Here is a 21,861-nt window from a genome sequence, read left to right on the forward strand (position 1 = left end):
TGTAGGAACAGCTGATATATAAATTAAACTTTAGAGAAAGCCGTACTTAGCGGCGCATCAATGACATTACGTATGCCAATTTTGACTTGCCACTAATAACAATATCTGCAGTGGCCGGACTGTCGGAACTGAACATTACCATCCGGTTAGACCAGGAACTACACCAAACATATGCAGCTGCCACTATGGGGTATAAGACACAAAAGGCCGAAGACTGAATGAAACCTACACGTGCTGCTACTTCAACTGGCCATGTCTCCGCTAAGCAATGCGTATCAAAAATAGCTGCAAAACAATTACTAGTAGCTGCTACAAAGACTACCAATGAACTCCTTGAAGTCACCGGAATGAACATGGAGATACCGTTCCACTGATCTAAAAAATGTTACCACATCACGAGGTCCGCCTCAGCTTCTCTGTCCAAATAGACTGGACTGTTCTGACAAGGGGCTGTCGCTAAGAGGGCTAACAACAGTGCAATAAAGGATGTACCTTGCGGAATTACACGCATGTCAAAATTCAACATACCTAACAACGATTGTAACTCAACCTTACACGTTACCTTACTGATGGTAAATTTGTGTATAACTTCCCTAATCCTAGATAACTTCTCTTCGGGCAGTCTAGCCGTCATGCTTTGCATATCTAACGTAATACTCCAAAAAGTAAGGACCAAGGATGGACCCGCAACCTTGTTTGGGGCTACTGGAACACCCAACTGAGAAAAACAAGCTAACAGTTTTTGCAAGTTACTTGAGTGACCCCCCTGGTGGTTCAATCAAGTGAAATTTGTCCAAATAATGGATGACATGCTGTCAAAGACATGTATGCTCTAAGATCCAATACAACGCTTTTGCCAGTTGATCAAACAACCAAGGACTACTCCTGGAACCGAAGGTGAGTTTGGTGGCAAAGTAATAGCTATTTCTCCATTTAATCCCATGCCATTGCCAAAGTTCGTGTTTGATCGGGAGTAATTTAAAAGCGTCCGAAATATCAGCTTTAGATACCGCTGTACCTGGACCTTACTGTAAAATGATTGCGATTGCTTGATCGATGGACGCATACCTCATACTGACCTCCTCGGCAGGAATAAGGTAGTTGAAGCTAGTGATATGCGAGCCGTGTGAAGCGGATAAATCATATATCATCCTTTCTTTTTTGCTGAATTTCCCTGTTACCACCCCTACCGGGCTAACTCTCCATCGATCAAACGGAGAAACTGAAAAGGGGCCTATAACGAAGCCTTTGTCTAACTCAATTGAAGATGGACTTTTACCCGCGGACTGTAAGTTTTTACACTCAAAAGTAAGTTCTGGTAGGGCCACCAGGCCAGTGTGAAACCCTGAACTAAGACCAGAAACAAGGAAATCAACAAAACATGGATTTGGATGTTTCAGTAAAAGCGACTGCAAAGAATCCACATTAATAACATGTAATTTTTATCTGCCTTTAATATACAAGTCACTTTGGGATGCGCTCTGAAACAGTTAAGACAAATACGCAGGAGCCGACATTGACCATAATTACAATTTGAAAAATTTTAATTATTGCAAATTTGCAATCTACCCAGATACTTGACTGGACGACCGAGCTTATCTACTGAAATTGCATTTCTACTGCTGTCTGACGGACCAGCTAACGGAGTAGTTGTACTGAGAGCAGCACGGGTAGCTAAATTGTGACACCACTCTGATGAATGGAATATAGATTGGCATGACAAGCAGGCAGGAGCTTTAAGCCCTGCAAAATGCCTGCAGAACAATTCGGTATCTAACATTGCCCAATTGACTGAAAACTGAAATTGACTCAGCGCTGCTGCCGCTTTGGCGGAGAATGAGCAATGATAGTCATAAAACGCACATCCTGCATATTTGTATCCCAACTCGGTAACTCTAAACATATAGAGATCCAATTCCTCTCTTCTCTCAGGTCGGGTAGAGTACACAACATCCCTGAATAGGCTAAAAAGCCAATACAAATTCGGGGATGGTCAATTTCCTATTCAATCTATGATCCCGACTCTTGAGAATAACAGACACATCACCACACGCAATGACTCTATTCTCAGACAAATCGCGAGTGGCGATTAACAAAGAATCCAGATTCACATTCCTACCCTCCAAGATATCTTTCTTGATATTGGGAGGGATAAAATGTGCTGTAGTGACATTAGGTGAACTAGCAATACCACCAAACGTACTTGCTACAGGTACAATTGCGGTTGACACCTCCGGAGATGAGCTGGACATAGCCGTCACCCTAGACTCCACTGACTCCAACCTTGCTTGCATATTTGTTAAGGAAGTTGTCACATTATTTAACATAGCATGCAGCTGGGATAACGAAGTCTGGACCGTGACCATAGACACCTCCTCCTGATTTAACTGAGCAGGGACCGTCACTAAAAGACGATAAAGTTCCGCCTTTTGTGCAGTAGCCGGGAAAGGAATACCCCTCCTAGTTAATTCTGATATGAGTCTTGGGATAGTCCAGTTCCATAGTGAAGGAACGCTGCCAGATTCCGACATCCTAGAACCATTTTCTTCCACAGAAGCATCCACAATGTCAGACCCGTGAGACATAATAGCTGTAGAACAAAATGCGTGTTTAATGGTATCTGGGAACAGTGACTTGACTGATACCATCACCGTACCCCTGTGACCAAACAAAACACACCCAGACTGAAATGTAACTTGAACCAGACATCTAGACGCTCTGAAAAGAACCTGTGATCAGTGAAAGTTTATGACTAGAAGGCTTACCAATGTCGTCCGAAAAGAGACTCTGAGAAATCCAAAACAGACCAACCGAGAAACCTGCCCATATTAAAACATATATTTCCTTACCATGAGGAACATACTGAAGCATATAAGATTGTGCATGAGCCTAATGAACATATGACATAATACATTTATCAAAAGCACATTGATCCCTGCCTAGCTGTGACCACGGCGGCCCTTGCCAGACATTTCAAGGAAGAATAAAACATATAAGTAAACCCCCCTTTTTTTTTTTTACATATATAGAGTAGTTTTAAAACAGGACAATATAACCAATTTATGTAGCACTGAACAATAACTAATGTGTGCAGCTAAACTGCCCCAGAAAAAGCCAGCGCAGCCCCAGGACCCCCCAGGCTCATTTGTACAATTAAGTCATTCGGCTCTGGTACATTATAGGCCTAAAACAATTGTGCACCTGAAAATCCCTTTGATACAAGGACAAATGGGAGGTACCGTAGAGGTGTCTTGGGCTGTAAATGAGCATAACTGCACAGAATGCAATTACCAATATAAATGTATTATGAGTACAGCACCGATCTCTTCATTAGAAGTGTTGCCCCATTGTCACTACGGCCTTATGCACAGCGCTCTCAATCTTGATATGTCCATTCATGGAGGCGCATGTAACCCCACTCCATCAGCCCTCTCCATTGAAAACCACAGTGCAAGTGACACTAGCGCATGCATAGTGTGAGGAGGCGGTGCAGACAGTACAGAAAGCTTTACTGACCAGGTGGTGTACTAAGGGTCATCACCTCACCCATCAAACATTGATGGCCTATCCTGAGGACAATTCATCAATGTGTAAGTTCCAGGAGACGCTTTTAAAGCATATAAAGTGTATTTGTGGTCAGGGGCTCATAAGCTGCCTTCGTTCCTCTGGAGCTGACCTCACCCCCCCTCTCTTCCTGAACTTAGACACAGAGTTTCGCTGACTCCTGCATCCTAACATGCCGGTCACGTGGGAAGCCGAACGAGACTTCCAGACCGGCCGGACTAGGGGAACAAGGGACGTCACACAGCAGCTACTTACCTCCAAGGCTGCTCACCGCCGAAAGCGCACCACCACTACTCACAACCACGTGACCGGAAGTACAGGAAAACGCTCGGAACGAAGCGCTGCCCCCCATAGTAAGATGCCAGTTATAATGGCACTAGGCCCCTCCCACAAATACAGGCCAACATATTGGTCTTAAAACTTATCCTGTGAACGGCAAAGGTACCTCCAGCCACAGAATACAAAGTTCTTTGCTGTTAGGTGAACGCCTGTTGGCTAATTTTTGGGGCTGTACTGGCCGACACTTACTTATTTATCCTGTGAATGCCTAATTTCGCTGACTGGAATTGAAAATCAATGGGTCTGTAACCGTTCCGCTAAATTGCGGGACAGATGCAGACCCATTTTACAGACGTGTGAATGGACCCTATATGTATTTTACATGTATTTAACGGCTGCTGTCAGTTCTGGCTGATTTAGGCCGCACTATAACACTAAAACAGAGCAATATTAGAAAAAACGAAATACACGTTATAATTGTATAAACAATTTATATAACTTTCAATCATTTAAATAATAATTTTAATAATTTTAAGGCAACTTTTCCAATAGCAGTGCCTCTCCTCCATGGCCTTCATCCGCTCCTGAATGACCCACATATCCTGGCGGTGCTCCTTCTGCATTTTTGGCAATTTGCCCTTCAATGTCTACAGTACTGTTGGAAAAAAAAAATAATGAACATTGTTTGCAATTCTCATTTAACCTTTAACCCCTTCCCGACCTTTGATGTACTGTTACATCACGGAAACCACTGAGTTCCTGCAATTTGACGTAATAGTACGTCTTAGTGATTGCGCGGGCACCGGAGCGGTGCGCGCCCGATCACTGCAGGGGCCCGGCAGTCCGTGGTAGCCGGGCCCCTGCTGTATCCGCCGGCAACGCTGTAAAAGCCGATGCCGGCGGATTACCCCTTCTATGCCGCGGTCCGCGCTGACTGCGACATAGAAGAGGTTTGTGTCGGGTGAGGGAGAGCATCGAGTCCCCGCGCTGCTGTGGCGGGGACCCGATGTGACACAAGGCAGCCCGATGCCGTGCAGAGGCTGCCCAATACCTTGCACGGCATCGGGAACTGCCTTCTACGGGAGCCGAGGAGATCCAGCCTCAGGCTGGGTCTCCTAGGCAACCTGTTAGTGTATGACTCAGTGTCATACACTAACAGGCAATGCATTACAATACAGATGTATTGTAATGCATTGCAGAAAGGATCAGACCACCAAAAGTGAATGTCATAAATAAAGTAAAGTAAAAAAAGTAAAAAAAAAATGTTTTTAATAAAATTAATAAAGTAATAAAATTTATAAAGTAAAAAAGAAAAAAAAAGCCCCTTTCCCCTTATTTTATAATAAAAATAAATTAAAAGACACACACATTAGGTATCGCCGCGTCCGTAATGACCGGCTCTATTAATATAAACATCCGATAAACATCATATAAAATAAAAATAAAAACGGTGTAAAAAAAAAGCCATTTTTGTCACCTTACATCACAAAAAGTGCAACACCAAGCGATCAAAAAGGCGTATGCCCTCCGACATGGTATCAATAAAACCGTCATCTCATCCTGCAAAAAATGAGCCCCTACTTAAGACAATCGCCCAAAAAATAGACACTGAAACATCATTTTTTTGTGTCAAAACAATACATAAAAAATATATACATATTAGGTATCGCCTCGTCCGTAACAAACAGCTATATAAAAATATCACATGACCTAAGTACTCAGGTGAACACCGTAAAAAAAATATATATATAAATAAATGTGTAAAAAAAAAAGCAATTTTTGTCATATTACATCACAAAAATTGCAACAGCAAGTGATCAAAAATGTGTATGCCCCCCAAAATAGTACCCATCAGACTGTCACCTCATCCTGCAAAAAATGTGACCCGATCTGAGAGAATCGGACAAAAAATAAAAAAGCTATGGCTCTCAGACTATCCTCCGGTCTCCTCATCCTCTTCCTCCTCAACCTGCACCACCTCCACGGCCTCCGCCGATTGCCTTCTCCAGATGGAGGGAATAGGAACTTTTGTAATCACAGAATGTTCAGATTTTAGAGAAACAACTCAGAAATCTTAACAACATTAGATATAAAGAAATTTCAATATGGAGGGATCTATATATACAGATGTAGCAGGGTTAGCACTCCAGCTCTTAACTCAAATTTCTTAATTCATCGTGTTATCTTGAGACAAAAGCCATTGAAGCAATTGAAGGTGTTTGCTTAGATTAGATAACACAACTCAGAAATCTCAGAAAACAGGAGTGTTAACTCTACTCCATCTGTAATTGCAGTGGCTGCAAGCTTTATGGCGCATAACTCAATAAAAAGTTAACAGCATGCAAACAGACATCCCCTCCACAGTGTCTTGATGAAAAAATAGGGTAAGAGGAGACCCATGGGATGGGATTATCTCCTGAGTGTATCATAGGATGATCTACTTCTCTACACCAGAGTCGGCTACTTCTTAATTCCATCACTAACACAATAGAACAAAGGGACAAATAAACTAACACATTCATTGGGAGTCTCAGAGCAGAGTTAACCCTTATTGCATTTATTTATTCACACCATGCAACTTTAATAGGGAATAGGAAAGATGTGGCCTAAAAATTCAACTAATAAATCATGGTTTATAGTTCACGGTAACCCAAATAGGTCAGAGTGGGGGTCTCCATAGTCCTGGGTCCATAGCCCATAGGAAGGAGGCTAGCCCTTTAAGGCTTCTACTGCAGACCCAGTGATGGTTCAGTCCGTCACTTGTCTGGCACAAAGCCAAAACATCACATCACCCAAAGAACACCATCCCCACAATGAAACATGGTGGTGGCAGCATCATGCTGTGGGGATGTTTTTCGGCAGCAGAGACTGGGAAACTGATCAGAGTTGATGGGAAAATGACAGCGATATTTTTGAGCAAAACCTGTACCACTCTGTGTGTTATTTGAGGCTATGACAGAGGTTCACCTTCTAGCAGGACAATGACCCCAAACACACTGCTAAAGAAACACTTAAGTGGTTTAAAAGGAAACATGTAAATGTGTTGGAATGGCCTAGTCAAAGCCCAGATTTCAATCCAATAGAAAATCTGTGGTCAGACTTAAAGATTGCTGTTCACAAGCGAAAACCATCCAACTGGAAGGAGCTGTATCAGTTTTGCAAGGAGGAATGGGCAAAAATCCCAGTGGTAGGATGTGGCAAGCTCATAGAGACTTATCCAAAGCGACTTGGAGCTGTTATTGCCGCAAAAGGTGGCTCTACAAAGTATTGACTTTAGGGGGTGAATAGTTATGCACATTGACTTTATCTGTTATTTTGTCCTAATTGCTGTATGCTTTACAATTAACCAATTTAAAAAAAGTTCGAAGTTCTACAAATTAAATGATGCAAATCCTCAAACAATCCATGTTAATTCCATGATGTGAGACAACAAAAGAAAGTTCCATGGTAGAAAAAAAAATTACGTTAACGTATGCATTGTTTTAATAGACTCTGCAGGATAGAAAAACGTGGAGTGCTGCATATTTGCATACATCAAACCTAAAGGAAATAAAAAAATTCTAGGCTCCAGCAGGGCACATTTTTGAGAGTTTCCCTTTAAGACGCATACAAATGGACCCTGGTTAAAATACATATTTTTTGTGGGAATTTTTGCCAATGATCCCACTCTGGTATATCAGTGTACATGTTGTGGGACTATTTGTGTACTTCTAGTAAGTGTTTGCTGGCTGCAAATATGAGCTGAAAGTTTTTCAGGTTCGCCAGCCATTAAAGAGAATGGGGTCCACCTCGAACTTGCGGTTCGCGAACATTTGATCGCGTTTGCGCGATCGCGAACCGTCCCAGCCGATTTTTGGCCATCACAAGTCAGCAATTATTGTGGCAACCGCCTCCCCTGCAACAGACAGAGGGGCCAAAACCTCTTCCCCTAGACAAACCGACTGCGGTCTGTCCTCAGCGCAGGTTTCCCTATCCTTCCAAGATTTTAGTAGACTATCATGGTAGACCTGCTCTGGCTTTCGCCGCCCTGGCTGGTGTACCTTGTAATTTACATCTCCAATTTTCTCTATAACCTCGTAGGGCTCCTGCCACCTAGCCAAAAACTCGGTACCAGAACCAAGACCCGATCACCTGGGTTAAAGCTCCAGACTCGAGCCTGCCAGTTATAGATTCGACTCTGGGCTCGCTGAGCCGCCTCCATATGTTTCTGAACCAGAGGCAACATGGTCTCTATCCGTTCTTGCATCCGGGTGACGTATTCAATAATACTTTTATATGAAGTGGGCTGTTGTTCCCATGCCTCCTTGGCTACGTCCTGCAGCCCGCGAGGATGTCTGCCATATAGCAGTTTGAAGGGCGAGAACCCAGTAGAGGCATGGGGCACCTCTCACACTGTGAACATGAAATAGGGCAGGAGGAGGTCTCAGTCCCTTCCATCTTTGGACACCACTCTTTTTTAAAAAAAAATGAAGATTTGGTTTCTACCAGTCTGCGGATGGTAGACAGACATCCATAGCTGTTTTATGTGCAGCAATTTGCACAATTCCCTCATGACCTTGGACATGAACGGGGTCCTTTGGGTAGTCCTACGCGAGACTCTTTAGCTATGAGTTTGGTCGATGTATGCCGCAGTGGCACCGCGTCTGGGTACCGGGTAGCGTAGTCTAGGCTGACTAGAATGTGTTGGTGCACTCTAGCGGACTTTGGTACTGGTCCTATGAGATCAATAGCAATTCTTTCAAACGGGACCTTGATGATTGGGAGAGGTACTAAGGGACTACGGAAATGGGGCTGGGGGCTAGTTATCTGGCAGGTAGGGCAAGACTTACAAAACTATTCCACATCTCTAAACACACTGGGCCAGTAAAACCGCTGTAGTATACGGTCCTGTGTTTTCTTCAATCCCAGATGACCCCGGAGAACATGCTGGTGCGCTAGATCTAGTACCAGTTTGCGATAAGCCTTGGGCACCACCGACTGTTCCACATTCTCCCCCCATAGTTGGTTGACCCGATACAGAAAATCATAGAGAACCACAAAACACGGAAATATCGACCCCCAGTTGTTGTGTTTCTCGATCGATCATTAACACATTCCCAGGCTCAGGATAATGTCAGCTCCCTGTGTTGTGCTGTACCGAAATTATCACCATTCACCGGAGACATTCAAGTCTGACAATTCAGGGCCCAGCAGCAAGTCCTCCACCTCCCCAACCATCACATTCAACGGGGTTGTTCCCCCGTCATCCACCGAAGTGGCAGTCACCCCTAGCGCTGGCCCTTCAGCCTCGGGTTCCCAGGATTCTGGCCTCTCACTTGATTAATGCCAATCCCCTGGGGATATCCCTGACTCTTGGGGACCAGTAAGTCTCATAGCTTGCCACAGTTTCGGGAAGCCCAGGAAGTCTCTTCCTATTATTAGTTCATAGTGTAGATTTGTGGCGACGACCACTACATGAATCCTCCTGCTGGGAACCGTGGTTAAAGACACCAGAGCAGTGGGGTAGTCTTTTAAGTCACCATGTATGCACATTACCTTGACTTTCCGGCCAGTAAACTTTTGAAAAATGTGGAATAAAGTATAATATTGGGGTCTCGCGGGCTCAGCCAGGTTAAACTCCCACTGGTGCACCCTCTGGGCCCGGACCAACATATTCACCCCCAGCCTCACCAGGATCTCACTCTTGACTTTCTGGTAATTGGCCGCTTGCTCATCTGGTAAGTCGAAATACACCTGCTGGGATTGGATGCCAGGAACGGAGCGACAACCTCAGCCCACTGATCTCGGGGTAAATTCTCCCTCACGGCCTGTCATGGACAATTCCGTGGCAGGTACCAGGAGATCGTAGAGACTGGCAACTCGTGGATTACATTGACAAGTTCACTATGGATCTGTGTTTTGGTGAATGCCACACCCCTTGCATCAGGTGTTGCTTGTTGGTAAATTACCTTTCCCATAAGTAGCCGCTTCTCACTCTTAGAGGTGCGGTTTATAGATTTTCTTCCTGCCTTCTAACTAGCTGGTCGGTTGTACTCTGTGGTGCTTCTAGAGTTGCCAGTTTTCTACTTTCAGATATGTCTTGTCTTTTCTTATTGTTTTGTGTTTGTTATATTCCCTGTTGTTTGTATCTGAGCCTGAAACAGAGATTTCCATTTGTCCATCTGGGGAGAAATGGGTTGTCTCTGGTCCTAACCTCATTCCAGGGCCTTATAGGGATATAAGGGCCTAGGTATACAGCATATGAGTATTCCTACCTTCAAGGTCTATTCATATTGATAGGTAGTTAGGGCCCAGATTAGAGTTGTTTAGGAGGTGACCTGTTTCTTCCCTAGTTTCCAGTCCCAGTTACTGTTCCCCCCACACAGATCGTGACATTATAAACCGCTGAATAACCGTCATTTAGTTGTTTGTATCAGTTCAGCCATCGATGTTATCGCTGCACTGACTGGACAGCTACAGGGGCTGTCTCTGGAGGTGGATGACCTCTGCATGACCGTCTCACAGATGCAGAGACTACTGTTGGCTGATCCTAGTAGTGGTTACCTGACCTCACCTGAGCCTAAAGTTGCCCTCCCGGATAGATTATCGGGGGAGAGTGATAATTTTATTCAGTTCAGGGAAGTGTGCAAATGGTACTTTAAGTTAACTTTTGATGGTAGTGGGAGGTAGAATCTCTAGTGGGCTGTGGATTATGCGAGTGGCTAATTAATCTGTGAGTGTGTGTACAGCATCCAGGTGTGGTACACATGGAGTGTTTTGTATGAGACTATGGAGGTATGCAGGGATGGCATGGGCTTTATAATTAGATCATGGGGAGATCCGATGGTTAGTGTCCACAAATAATGGGTGGGGGGACATAATGGCAATATGTGCATACTTACAATTGGGTAATTATGAAGGGCTGACATCACTTATATCACAGTATTCTTCACGTGATGGATTTCACTTCATTCACAATTCATTATTTTGTTATTATTTTCATTCACAGGCACTTAATTTATATACAGTCATGTGAAAAAATTAGGACACCCTTTGAAAGCATGTGGTTTTTTGTAACATTTTTAATAAAAGGTTATTTCATCTCCGTTTCAACAATACAGAGAGATTAAAGTAATCCAACTAAACAAAGAAAACTGAAGAAAAGTCTTTTCAAGATCTTCTGTAAATGTCATTCTACAAAAATGCCTATTCTAACTGAGGAAAAAGATAGGACACCCTCACATGTATTCCCTCTTAAATTGGCTCAGATCTCACACAGGTATATCACACCAGGTGCACATAATTAGTAGATCGTTACTCTGCATGTTGAATGAGGCTTGCCCTATTTAAACCTCAGACATTTAGTTTGGTGTGCTCCTGACTGTTGAAGTGAGAGTGAGCACCATGGTGAGAGCAAAAGAGCTGTCAGAGGACTTCAGAAAAAAGATTGTAGCAGCCTATGAGTCTGGGAAGGGATTTAAAAAGATCTCAAAAGATTTTGAAATCAGCCATTCCACTGTCCGGAAGATAGTCTACAAGTGGAGGGCTTTCAAAACAACTGCCAACATGCCCAGGACTGGTCGCCCCAGCAAGTTCACCCCAAGAGCAGACCGCAAGATGCTAAAAGAGGTCTCCAAAAACCCTAAAGTGTCATCTCGAGAACTACAGCAGGCTCTGGCTACTGTTGATGTAGAAGTACATGCCTCTACAATCAGAAAGAGACTGTACAAGTTTAACTTGCATGGGAGGTGTGCAAGGAGGAAACCTTTGCTTTCCAAGAGAAACATCGAGGCCAGACTGACATTTGCCAGAGATAAAGTTGACAAAGACCAGGACTTCTGGAATAATGTTCTTTGGACAGATGAGTCCAAAATTGAATTATTTGGACACAACAGCAGAGGACATGTTTGGCGTAAACCAACCTCATACCAACTGTGAAGCATGGAGGTGGAAGTGTCATGGTTTGGGGCTGCTTTGCTGCAGCAGGACCTGGTCAGCTCACCATCATAGAATCCACGATGAATTCTACTGTGTATCAGAAGGTGCTTGAAGAACATGTGAGACCATCAGTTAGAAAATTAAAGCTGAAGCGGAACTGGACCATGCAACATGACAATGACCCAAAACATACTAGTAAATCAACCAAAGATTGGCTGAAAAAGAAGAAAAGGAGAGTCCTGGAATGGCCAAGTCAAAGTCCAGATTTGAATCCCATTGAGATGCTGTGGGGTGACTTGAAAAGGGCTGTACGTGCAAGAAACCCCTCAAACATCTCACAGCTGAAAAAGTTCTGCATTGAGGAGTGGGGTAAAATTTCCTCAGACCGATGTCGAAGACTGGTAGATGGCTACAAGAACCGTCTCACTGCAGTTATTTCAGCCAAAGGAGGTAACACTCGCTATTAGGGGCAAGGGTGTCCTATCTTTTTCCTCAGTTAGAATAGGCATTTTTGTAGAATGACATTTACAGAAGATCTTGAAAAGACTTTTCTTCAGTTTTCTTTGTTTAGTTGGATTACTTTAATCTCTCTGTATTGTTGAAACGGAGATGAAATAACCTTTTATTAAAAATGTTACAAAAAACCACATGCTTTCAAAGGGTGTCCTAATTTTTTCACATGACTGTACCTCTTCCTCCTTGTGTACACATTTATATGTGGGACATAAGGATGTAAAGAGGAGCACTTTATTTTAATTTTTTCGGTTGGTCTAATATGTTTTTGACATGGGTTGTATTATTTCACTGGCTAATATGATATTTATATGATAATGGGTTGTATTATTTCACTGGCTAATGTGACATTTATATGATATGTAGTATTTCACTGGCTAACATATATATTTTTTCACAGGTAGTATATGATCTTTTCATTCACAGTATATCAATACGTTTAAAAAAATCTTTTTTGCGTATGCGATAAATTCTCTCTGTTTCTAACTTCAGATCTACCCCTTCTCTCTGGGGACAGTTGATATAGTGATTAACACACACTAAATCATTGGGTATTATTACATGGACAATGGTCATTCCAATGCATTATATGGTGTGTACATAGCGTAATCACGTTATGAACTCATGTATTATATTGGTGTCCCCCCTCCAAAAATAATTAAAAAATAAAAAAATATTAAAATATACACTTCACCCTAGATAGGACTAGCAATATGTTAACCTGATTCTCTGTGTGTCCTTCTCTTCATAACAATTCTCGATGTGTTTTTATTCATGCTCTGCGGGTGTTGTATCCACACATCTGAAATTGCATTTGAAATATGCCTATTGGTGTCATTGTACATATATACAAGATGCCAACTTGGGTTTTAATTGTATTGAGTTTGAGTATTGACAGTATAATCCTGTGGTATATAATTGGAACAGCGGCCGATCCAGATGTCCTCACCTAATATGGTGGTTGCGGTGCGCCCGACGGTCTGCGCATGCGCCGGGCTGGGGCGGCGCCCGCCACTCCTAGATGATGATCGTCGTGCAGTAATTGCGTGACTCTCCTCCTCCTGACTGGCTGGGCGGGGCTTCGAGTGCGGCGCCATGTAACGAGCACTCACCATGTGATACGATCCAGGTGAGCTAAAACAAATGGATGACAGGCAAGCCAATGACACCAGCGAGTTAATTAACGTTAGCCTATCAGCAAACATGACATAACCGTTCCACTTATTTAAGAGATTATCCTCATCACACCAGCCAGTACCCCTTGAAAAAGCTAAACGTGAAACGTGCGTTGGGGAGCGGACCGGTGGTGTTCCTGTGATACTAAAGCTGGTTGGTCAGTATTTTCTATGCGCCTATTATAATTCTAGTCACCATATTGCCTCAGCCTTTGTGGTGTGTATTTTCACCCCCAAATTCTGGTATCTGTTGTACAATATATGCATATGGGTTGTATTATGTAATTTGGAGCCATAGTGTTTAGGTGTAATACACCTTTTTACTGATGACCAATCAAGATTATTGCACATGCACTTTATTTATATATACCAGCAGTCCACCATCGGTCTTCTTGGTTTTTAATACGTTCATGTATTGTGACCTGTGTTAAATGTCTTTTTGTGATTTGTGTCAATCATGTCTTGTTGTGATTTTCTAATAAAATTATGTTATTTTTGGATTACCTCGTTATTATAAGTGTTTTTTGTATTTTATTGACCCACTCCTTCTGGTCGGTTTTCTTGATCCTAGTAGTGGTTACCTGACCTCACCCGAACCTAAAGTTGCCCTCCCGGATAGATTATCGGGGGGAGAGTGATAATTTTATTCAGTTCAGGGAAGCGTGCAAATGGTACTTTAAGTTGCATTCACACTCATCTGGGGACGAGAGTCAGAGAGTGGGTGTGATTATTTTGTTAAAGGGGACGCCCAGTCTTGAGCTTTTTCTCTGCCGATCGGATCACAGTCTCTTCGATCAGTAGATGCATTTTTCAGAGCTTTAGGTCTTATCTATGATGACCCGGACCGAATCTCCCTGGCCGAGACTAAATTACGCGGCCTGCGTCAGGGAGAGTGTTCGTCAGAGATCTATTGTTCCGAATTTTGTCAGGGATTATCTGAGAGGCTGAAGGACGCTTTGGCCTTTCATGAGAATCCTGAGTCTTTGGAAGCCACTATGTCTTTGGCTGTACGTATTGATAGATGCCTGAGAGAGATATCTAAGGGCCCACTCTCTCAGGACGTTCTATTACATAACGAACCATATTCCTTTGACTCTTTGGGTGAAGAGACTCCTGAGCTAAAACGTGGGGATGAACCCATGCAATTAGGGGGAGCGACTTCAGGATCTGCTTGCTTGAATGTGCATTTGCTCTTTGCTGGCAGTACCCAATTTCTCCTGATTGCCGAGGTGGCACTAGAGTCACAAACTGTGGGAATTTAAGTATTTATGGACAGCAGGCCGGGGTGAACCTGATTGATGCTCCGTTTGTCTGCATGCATAGGTTATCACCAATTACATTTAAAAAAATACATTCCTGTATTTGCTATTGATTCTGTCGGGAAGAAAAGCCTCTAAAAAGTTCCAGCATCTAAAATTTCTAAAGGTTGCTTCGCCTTTATTCGGGTTCATAATATGAATACATCCAGTGTGCACCTCACCCACCACCGTGGCTGGTCAACATGTTTTGAACTTTTCAGTTCTTAATCATAACATTAATCATAAGGTTTTAATTAAGAACTGAAAAGTTCGAAACATGTTGACCAGCCACAGTGTTGGGTGAGGTGCACACTGGATGTATTCATATTATGAACCTAAATAAATAAACCTTTAAAAATTTGGGATGCTGGAACTCTTTTCTTCCGTACTTTACATAGAAGACTGGTCCGGTCTTGTCCCGTGCATCCTCGTCTATGGTGAGCTGGAAATTGCAACTTTCTTACATTACATTAATTCTGCCCCTCTTACCCAGAGGTGCTTGTCGCAAGTTTAACATGATATCAGATTAAGAGTGGGTGACTTTCATCAAGAAGTTATCTTGTGTTTTGTCTTGGAAGGTCTCCCTGCACCTATGGTTCTGGGTTTACCATGGCTTACCAAGCATAATCCTACTATCGATTGGCAAGCTAGGCAGATTCTGGATTGGGGGGACTATTGCATTGATAAATGTCTCAATGCATCCTTTTCTGTGGTTACTACTAAGACTGTACCCTCTTTTATATCCGAGTTTGCGGTTTTCATTTCGTTTCGTTTGCGTTTTCTTAGAGTGGATGTCAGGATTTACCTTCCCATCGGGAATATGATTGCCCTGTCAATCTTATTCCCGGGGCTAAACTGCCTAAATCTAGGTTGTATAATCTTTCTGAACCGGAAAGGCAGGCCATGAGAGAATATATTGCCGAGAGTTTGAAGAAAGGGCACATAAGACCTTCCAAGTCTCCAGTGGCTGCAGGGTTCTTTTTTGTAAAAAAATAAAATAAAAAATGGAGGTCTTCGGCCATGTCTAAATTTTAGTGAACTCAATCAGATTACTATCCGTGATCCTTACCCTCTTCATTTGATTCCCAATTTGTTTAACCAGATTATTGGTGCCAAGGTGTTCTCTAAGTTGGACTTAAGGGGGCATATAATCTGGTTAGGATCAAGGAAGGGGATGAATAGAAGGCGGCTTTTAATACTCCTAAAGGGCACTTTGAGAACCTGGTCATGCCTTTCGGGTTGACCAATGCCCCGGCGGTCTTCCAACATTTTATGAATGACATTTTTCATCACCTGGTGGGGAGGTTTGTGATCAGGTATTTGGATGACATTGTTATTTATTCTCCTGACAGGGAAACACGTCAGAATCATGTGAGACAGGTGTTACAGATTCTAAGAGAAAATAAATTGTTTGCAAAATTAGAGAAATGTGTTTTTGCAGTACACAAGGTGCAGTTCTTAGGCTACCTGCTGTCATCTTCGGGTTTTCGAATGGATCCTGAGAAAGTCTGTGGTGTATTGGACTGGGATCAACCCGAAAATCTGAAGGCTCTTATGCGTTTTTTTTGGATTCACCAACTATTACCGAAAATGTATTAGCAATAGTAAAACCCTTGACGGACATGACTAAGAAAAGGACGGATGTCTCTGTATGGTCTGATTCGGCGTTGCAAGCCTTTTCTGCGATTAAGTAATGCTTCCCTTCTGCTCCCATATTGGTGCAGCCATATGTGTCAAAACCGTTTATTGTGGAAGTGGACGCATCCGAGGTGGGGGTAGGAACAGTTTTGTCACAGGGCCCATCACCTGGTAAGTGGCGAACATGTGCATTTTTCTCGAAAAAACTATGCCCCGCTGATAAAAATGATGATGTGGGTAACAGAGAGTTGCTGGCCAATAAATAGCCTTTTGAGGAATGGCGTCATTGGTTGGAAGGGGGCGAATCATCCGATCAGGGTATTCACTGATCCCAAAAATCTGGCTTATCTGGAGTCAGTGACACGACTGAACCCAAGACAAGCCAAATAGGCCCTGTTTTTCACCAGATTCAATTTCACTGTCACCTATCGTCCTGGGATTAAGAATGTCACGCCTTGTTACGTAGTTTCCCTGGAGGTGGTGATTTTGAAAACCCGAGTCCCATCCCTCAGGTGATATCCGCCCTCTACTCTGACCTTGAGGTGAAGGTGTTAGAGGCTCAGGGAAACGTACCAGACTCGTGTCCCTCTGGGAAACTTTTTGTGCCACCGGAATTGCATCACAAGGTGTTGGAGGAAGATCATTGTACGATTCTTACAGGACATCCTGGGAGTAGGTCCACTGCCAACCTCATATCTCGTGGATTCTCGTGGCCGGGGTGGCGTAAGTGTGTGATGGACTATGTGCCAGCCTGTACTACCTGTGCACGTGCCAAGGTGACACATACTCAACCTTCTGGATCTTTACTTCCGTTACCCATTCCGTCAAGACCATGGACTCATATATCCATGGACTTTATCACTGATCGACCTAATTCTTCAGGAAAGACATTTATTCTGGTGGTAGTTGATCGCATTAATTAAATATTAAATTTTATTGCATTACCAAGTCTATCTAATGCTAAAACCCTTGCACAGGTATTTGTTGACAACATTGTGAAACTTTATGGCATTCCCTCTGATGTGGTCTCAGATCATAGGACTCAGTTTGTTTCCAGATTCTGGAAGGCGTTCTGTACTCGTCTGGAAACTCAACTGTCCTTTTCTTTGGCTTCTCATCCTCAGTCGAATGGAGCGTACTAATCAGAGTCTGGAGACTTACTTGAGATGTTTTGTATCTGAGAACCAGGAGGAGTGGTCTTTCTTTTCGTATTTGGCAGAGTTTGCCATAAACAATCGTATTCAGGAGTCCACTGGTGAATCACCGTTTTTTGGGGCCTATGGATTTCACCTGCAGTTTGGCACATTTTCTGGTTCTAATACTTCTGGTATCCCTGAGGAAGAATGTTTCTCGTCATCATTGTCATCAATATGGCGAAAAATTCTAAATAACTTAAAAAATATGGGCAACAAATATAAACGTGTGGCTGACAGGAAACGTATGAATGGTCCGGACCTAAGTGTGGGTGATTCTGTGTGGCTGTCCACAAGAAACATTAAGTTGAAGGTACCCTTCTGGAGGTTGGGTCTAAGGTTTATCGGCCCATATAAGATTACAGCCATTAATAATCCCGTAGCTTTTCGTCTTGAGCTTCTTCAGGCCCTGAAAATTCATAATGTGTTCCATAGGTCTTTGTTAAAAAAATACGTGGAACCTTTACAGACATCTTCCTCACCACCCGCTCCGGTCATGGTGGACGGTAATTTGGAATTCGAGATCGCGAAAATAGTTGACTCTCGAGTTCTCAATGGATCCCTTCAATATCTTATCCACTGGAGAGGTTATGGACTGGAGGAGAGGATGTGGGTGCCGGCATCCGATGTTAATGCCAATAGTTTAGTGAATGCCTTTCATAGATCTCACGTGGATAAGGTCGGCCCTGGGTGCCCGGAGGTCACCCGTAGAAGGGGGGGTACTGTCACGGACATTCTAGTAGCAGGTACCAGGAGATCGGAAAGACTGGCAACTCGTGGGTTACATTGACAAGTTCACTATGGATCTATTGTGTCTGTGTTTTGGTGAATGCCACATCCCTTGCTTCAGGTGTTGCTTGTTGGTAAATTACCTTTCCCATAAGTAGCCGCTTCTCACTCTTGGAGGTGCGGTTTATAGATTTTCTTCCTGCCTTCTAACTAGCTGGTCGGTTGTACTCTGTGGTGCTTCTGTAGTTGCCAGTTTTCTACTTTCTGATATGTCTTGTCTTTTCTTATTGTTTTGTGTTTGTTATATTCCCTGTTGTTTGTATCTGGGCTTGAGACAGAGACTTCCAATCATCCATCTGGGGAGGAATGGGTTGTTTCTGGTCCTAACCTCATTCCAGGGCCTTATAGGGATATAAGGGCCTAGGTATACAGCATATGAGTATTCCTACCTTCAAGGTCTAGTCATATTGATAGGTAGTTAGGGCCCGGATTAGGGTTGTTTAGGAGGTGACCTGTTTCTTCCCTAGTTTCCAGGCCCAGTTAGGGTTCCCCTTCCCTCCTGTGTTTAGTGTAGAGTTTTTCCACCACACACATCGTGACACGGCCACTTTCTCGAATACTGCCAGGTAGGTTTCGATGTCATCCATGGGTGCCATCTTGTGGATCGCCGTACGAACCGGTTTTCGGACATTGTGAATGCTCGAGGATGCTCCTGTCAGCCTCCCGCTGTTGCATGTTAGCCTCCAAGAGGGCCTTCATTACAGCTTCCATTTTGCAGAGTAACACAGGTTGAATTTTAGCTGGTTTAATCCAGGACATAGGCAAAAAGAAGGAGGTAGGTGTGCTCAAACCCTGTTGCACCGAGCACGGACCATGCTGGGAACCACAGCGTAACTTGAGTAAAGAAAAAGAGGAAAAGTCCAGCTCAATTAAATGTTACCTTTATTTTTCAGTGCGGATTAAAAGCCAGTTACACTCCAGTCAACATGTTTTGGATCAAAGACAATAGCGATCCTTCCTCATGACACACACATACTTAGGGGGAGGTTGCATATACAGTGCCTCCACCTAGAACAGGTGGACACACAAACTGCAGGCCCCTCCTTACAATGAAATTGAAAGCACATGCTAAAAAGCATGGTGAGTAAAAACAAAGGAACACACGTGGCTTATGGATCAAAAAATTCAGTAGTGTAGCATCAAGTCGTGTTTCCGGTTAAGTCCATTTGGTATGGACTGATCCGAAAAATGTTGACTGGAGTGGTTGTTCACTCTATGGACTGATCCAAAACATGTTGACTGGCGTGTAACTGGCTTTTAATCCGCACTGAAAAAAAAAAGGTAACATTTAATCGAGCTGGACTTTTCCTCTTTTTCTTTAATCCAGGACATACATCCATGCCCAGAGAAAGAAAATAAAAATATTTTGACTTTTACACCAGCCTCACTGTGATTGTACGCATCCTCCACCAACTGTGGGGATTCGCTCTGGTAGACAGGATAAGCAGAGGCAGTATAGAGGCACCAACCAGTTCTTTAATCAAACAGTTCAGTGTTTATTCACACTCTTGGCAAGTTCATAAACAGAAAGTCACATTTAACGCAAAAAGTCACCTTTTGGTTTTGGTGTTAGTTTACACCCAGCTGCCAGTTCTGCCTCAAAGAGTCCATGAACAGACTTTAGGCAGCCTCCCCTCACACTGGTCTCAGACCACCAAACCCAGCACAAGCCTCAGATCCCAATACAGAGATCCTTTCTACTGAACCCAGCTGTCTTTTAGACAGCTAGGTGTTGTCAAATCCCAAACTGGCACATGAGTTTAGTCCGGTGTTTGACCGCACCTAGCCGTTAATCAGTGCAGCAGCAGACACTGGTCAGGTGTAGCAGTGCCGGCAGCGCTTTCTCCTCTTGATTGTTTTGAATATGTCTCATGGCAGCCAGAGCACGCCAGAACCTATTATCACCGACCTCAATGTGGATGCCAAAATGGACTTGGACACTGACACATGCGTCTCAGCTATCAACCAGGGTCGTATAGACGCAGGTCTGTTTTTTGCACAATGTAATAACAAAGACATTGTAGAAGTCATGTCTCTTAAATCGCTTGAATCCAGAGTTATCAAACTGTCTGAAAAAGAAGTCCGCTTATTCTGGACTATTAACTCTTTGCAATCTTATGTCACCCATGGGAGGGTGCCTAGAGGATTACGTGTTTATAAAGAACCCTCTCAATTTCATGATGATGATGCATTCCTGGCCTCCTGGAATGCTATACAATTGGAAAACTCATTCAGGCTCATGGAACTAGTGCTCTCCCAGAACGAAAAAGCTTATAAAGAGCTAACTATGGAGATCACTAAAGCAAAAGCAGAATTGAAATCTAGAAGGACTGAGCCCCAAATGAAATTTTTTTTGAATAAGCTGGAAAAACGCTTGATTCCCATTCACTCAGATACAAAAGAAAAAAAGAAAGATACGTTTTTACGCAATAAAGCAGATTATGAACAAAATAAAATCTTCTCTTGGGGCACACAGAAACGCATACAAAAACGCAAATACAAAATAAACCGGCGATCCAAAGACTACTGGACCACAGATTCGGATTCAAGTGCTTCAGAGGGTCAAACCACAAAAATGCAGCAGAATGCAGATCACGAATCCCCAAACGGACAATCGCGACCGCTCACCACGGTAGAAAACATACCAGAAGAGGAAGATCAAAGAGAAAGAAAAAGAGGGGGTGCATACAGGGGGGGTTTCAAGAGGAAACAAGTGGGGTGGAGGAATTAATCTTAGATGTGGGTCCCGTACAGGACTTACCTATTGGTTATAATGTTGTGAATTTAACCAATGTAACCCTTGATGCTGATTGCCTATCTTTTTTGTCAAAAGGTTTGAATTACAGTTTGGTAAATGATTTTGACCCAGCCAATTTTGAGGTTGATTTATTTAGATCTATTAGAAAATTGAATTTATTCAGATGGTTTCGTGAAAATTTTTTATCCACACCAGAGGTTAAAGAGCTAGAATCCCCTATCATTGGCCCTTTAGGTTTTCAGGTGGGGCCACAATTAGATTATACAGACAAACAGGTGGTACACCCCTGAAGAAATACCCTATTCTGAGACCTTTAAGGGAGGTATAGGCTCGACTTTCACTCCACCCTTGCCGGCCGGCAGTACTCTGGATTTGTTCCAGAGACAGGTTATTCAGGATATCAAAGCGATTTACTATCCTAAAAATAAAAGCAATCTAAATAGCGGTGAACACCGCGCGATGAATTGGCTTATTAGTAACAAAGAATTAATAACCAAACCGGCCGACAAGGGTGGAAAGATCGTCATCATGTATAAATCCCTATATGTAGAAGAAGCCTATAGGCAACTCAATGATCCAAATATATATGTTCGACTGAAAACTAATCCTACTTTTAAATACCAACAACAGTTAAGATCCTTATTGTGGAGGTATGTAGCACAGGGAGCCCTTACTAATAAAATTGCCGAAAAACTATATCCTCAATTCCCAATCAAACCTGTTTGGTATCATCTACC

The sequence above is a fragment of the Bufo gargarizans genome, chromosome 5 (genome assembly GCF_014858855.1).
Source record: "Bufo gargarizans isolate SCDJY-AF-19 chromosome 5, ASM1485885v1, whole genome shotgun sequence".
Taxonomy (NCBI): domain Eukaryota; kingdom Metazoa; phylum Chordata; class Amphibia; order Anura; family Bufonidae; genus Bufo; species Bufo gargarizans.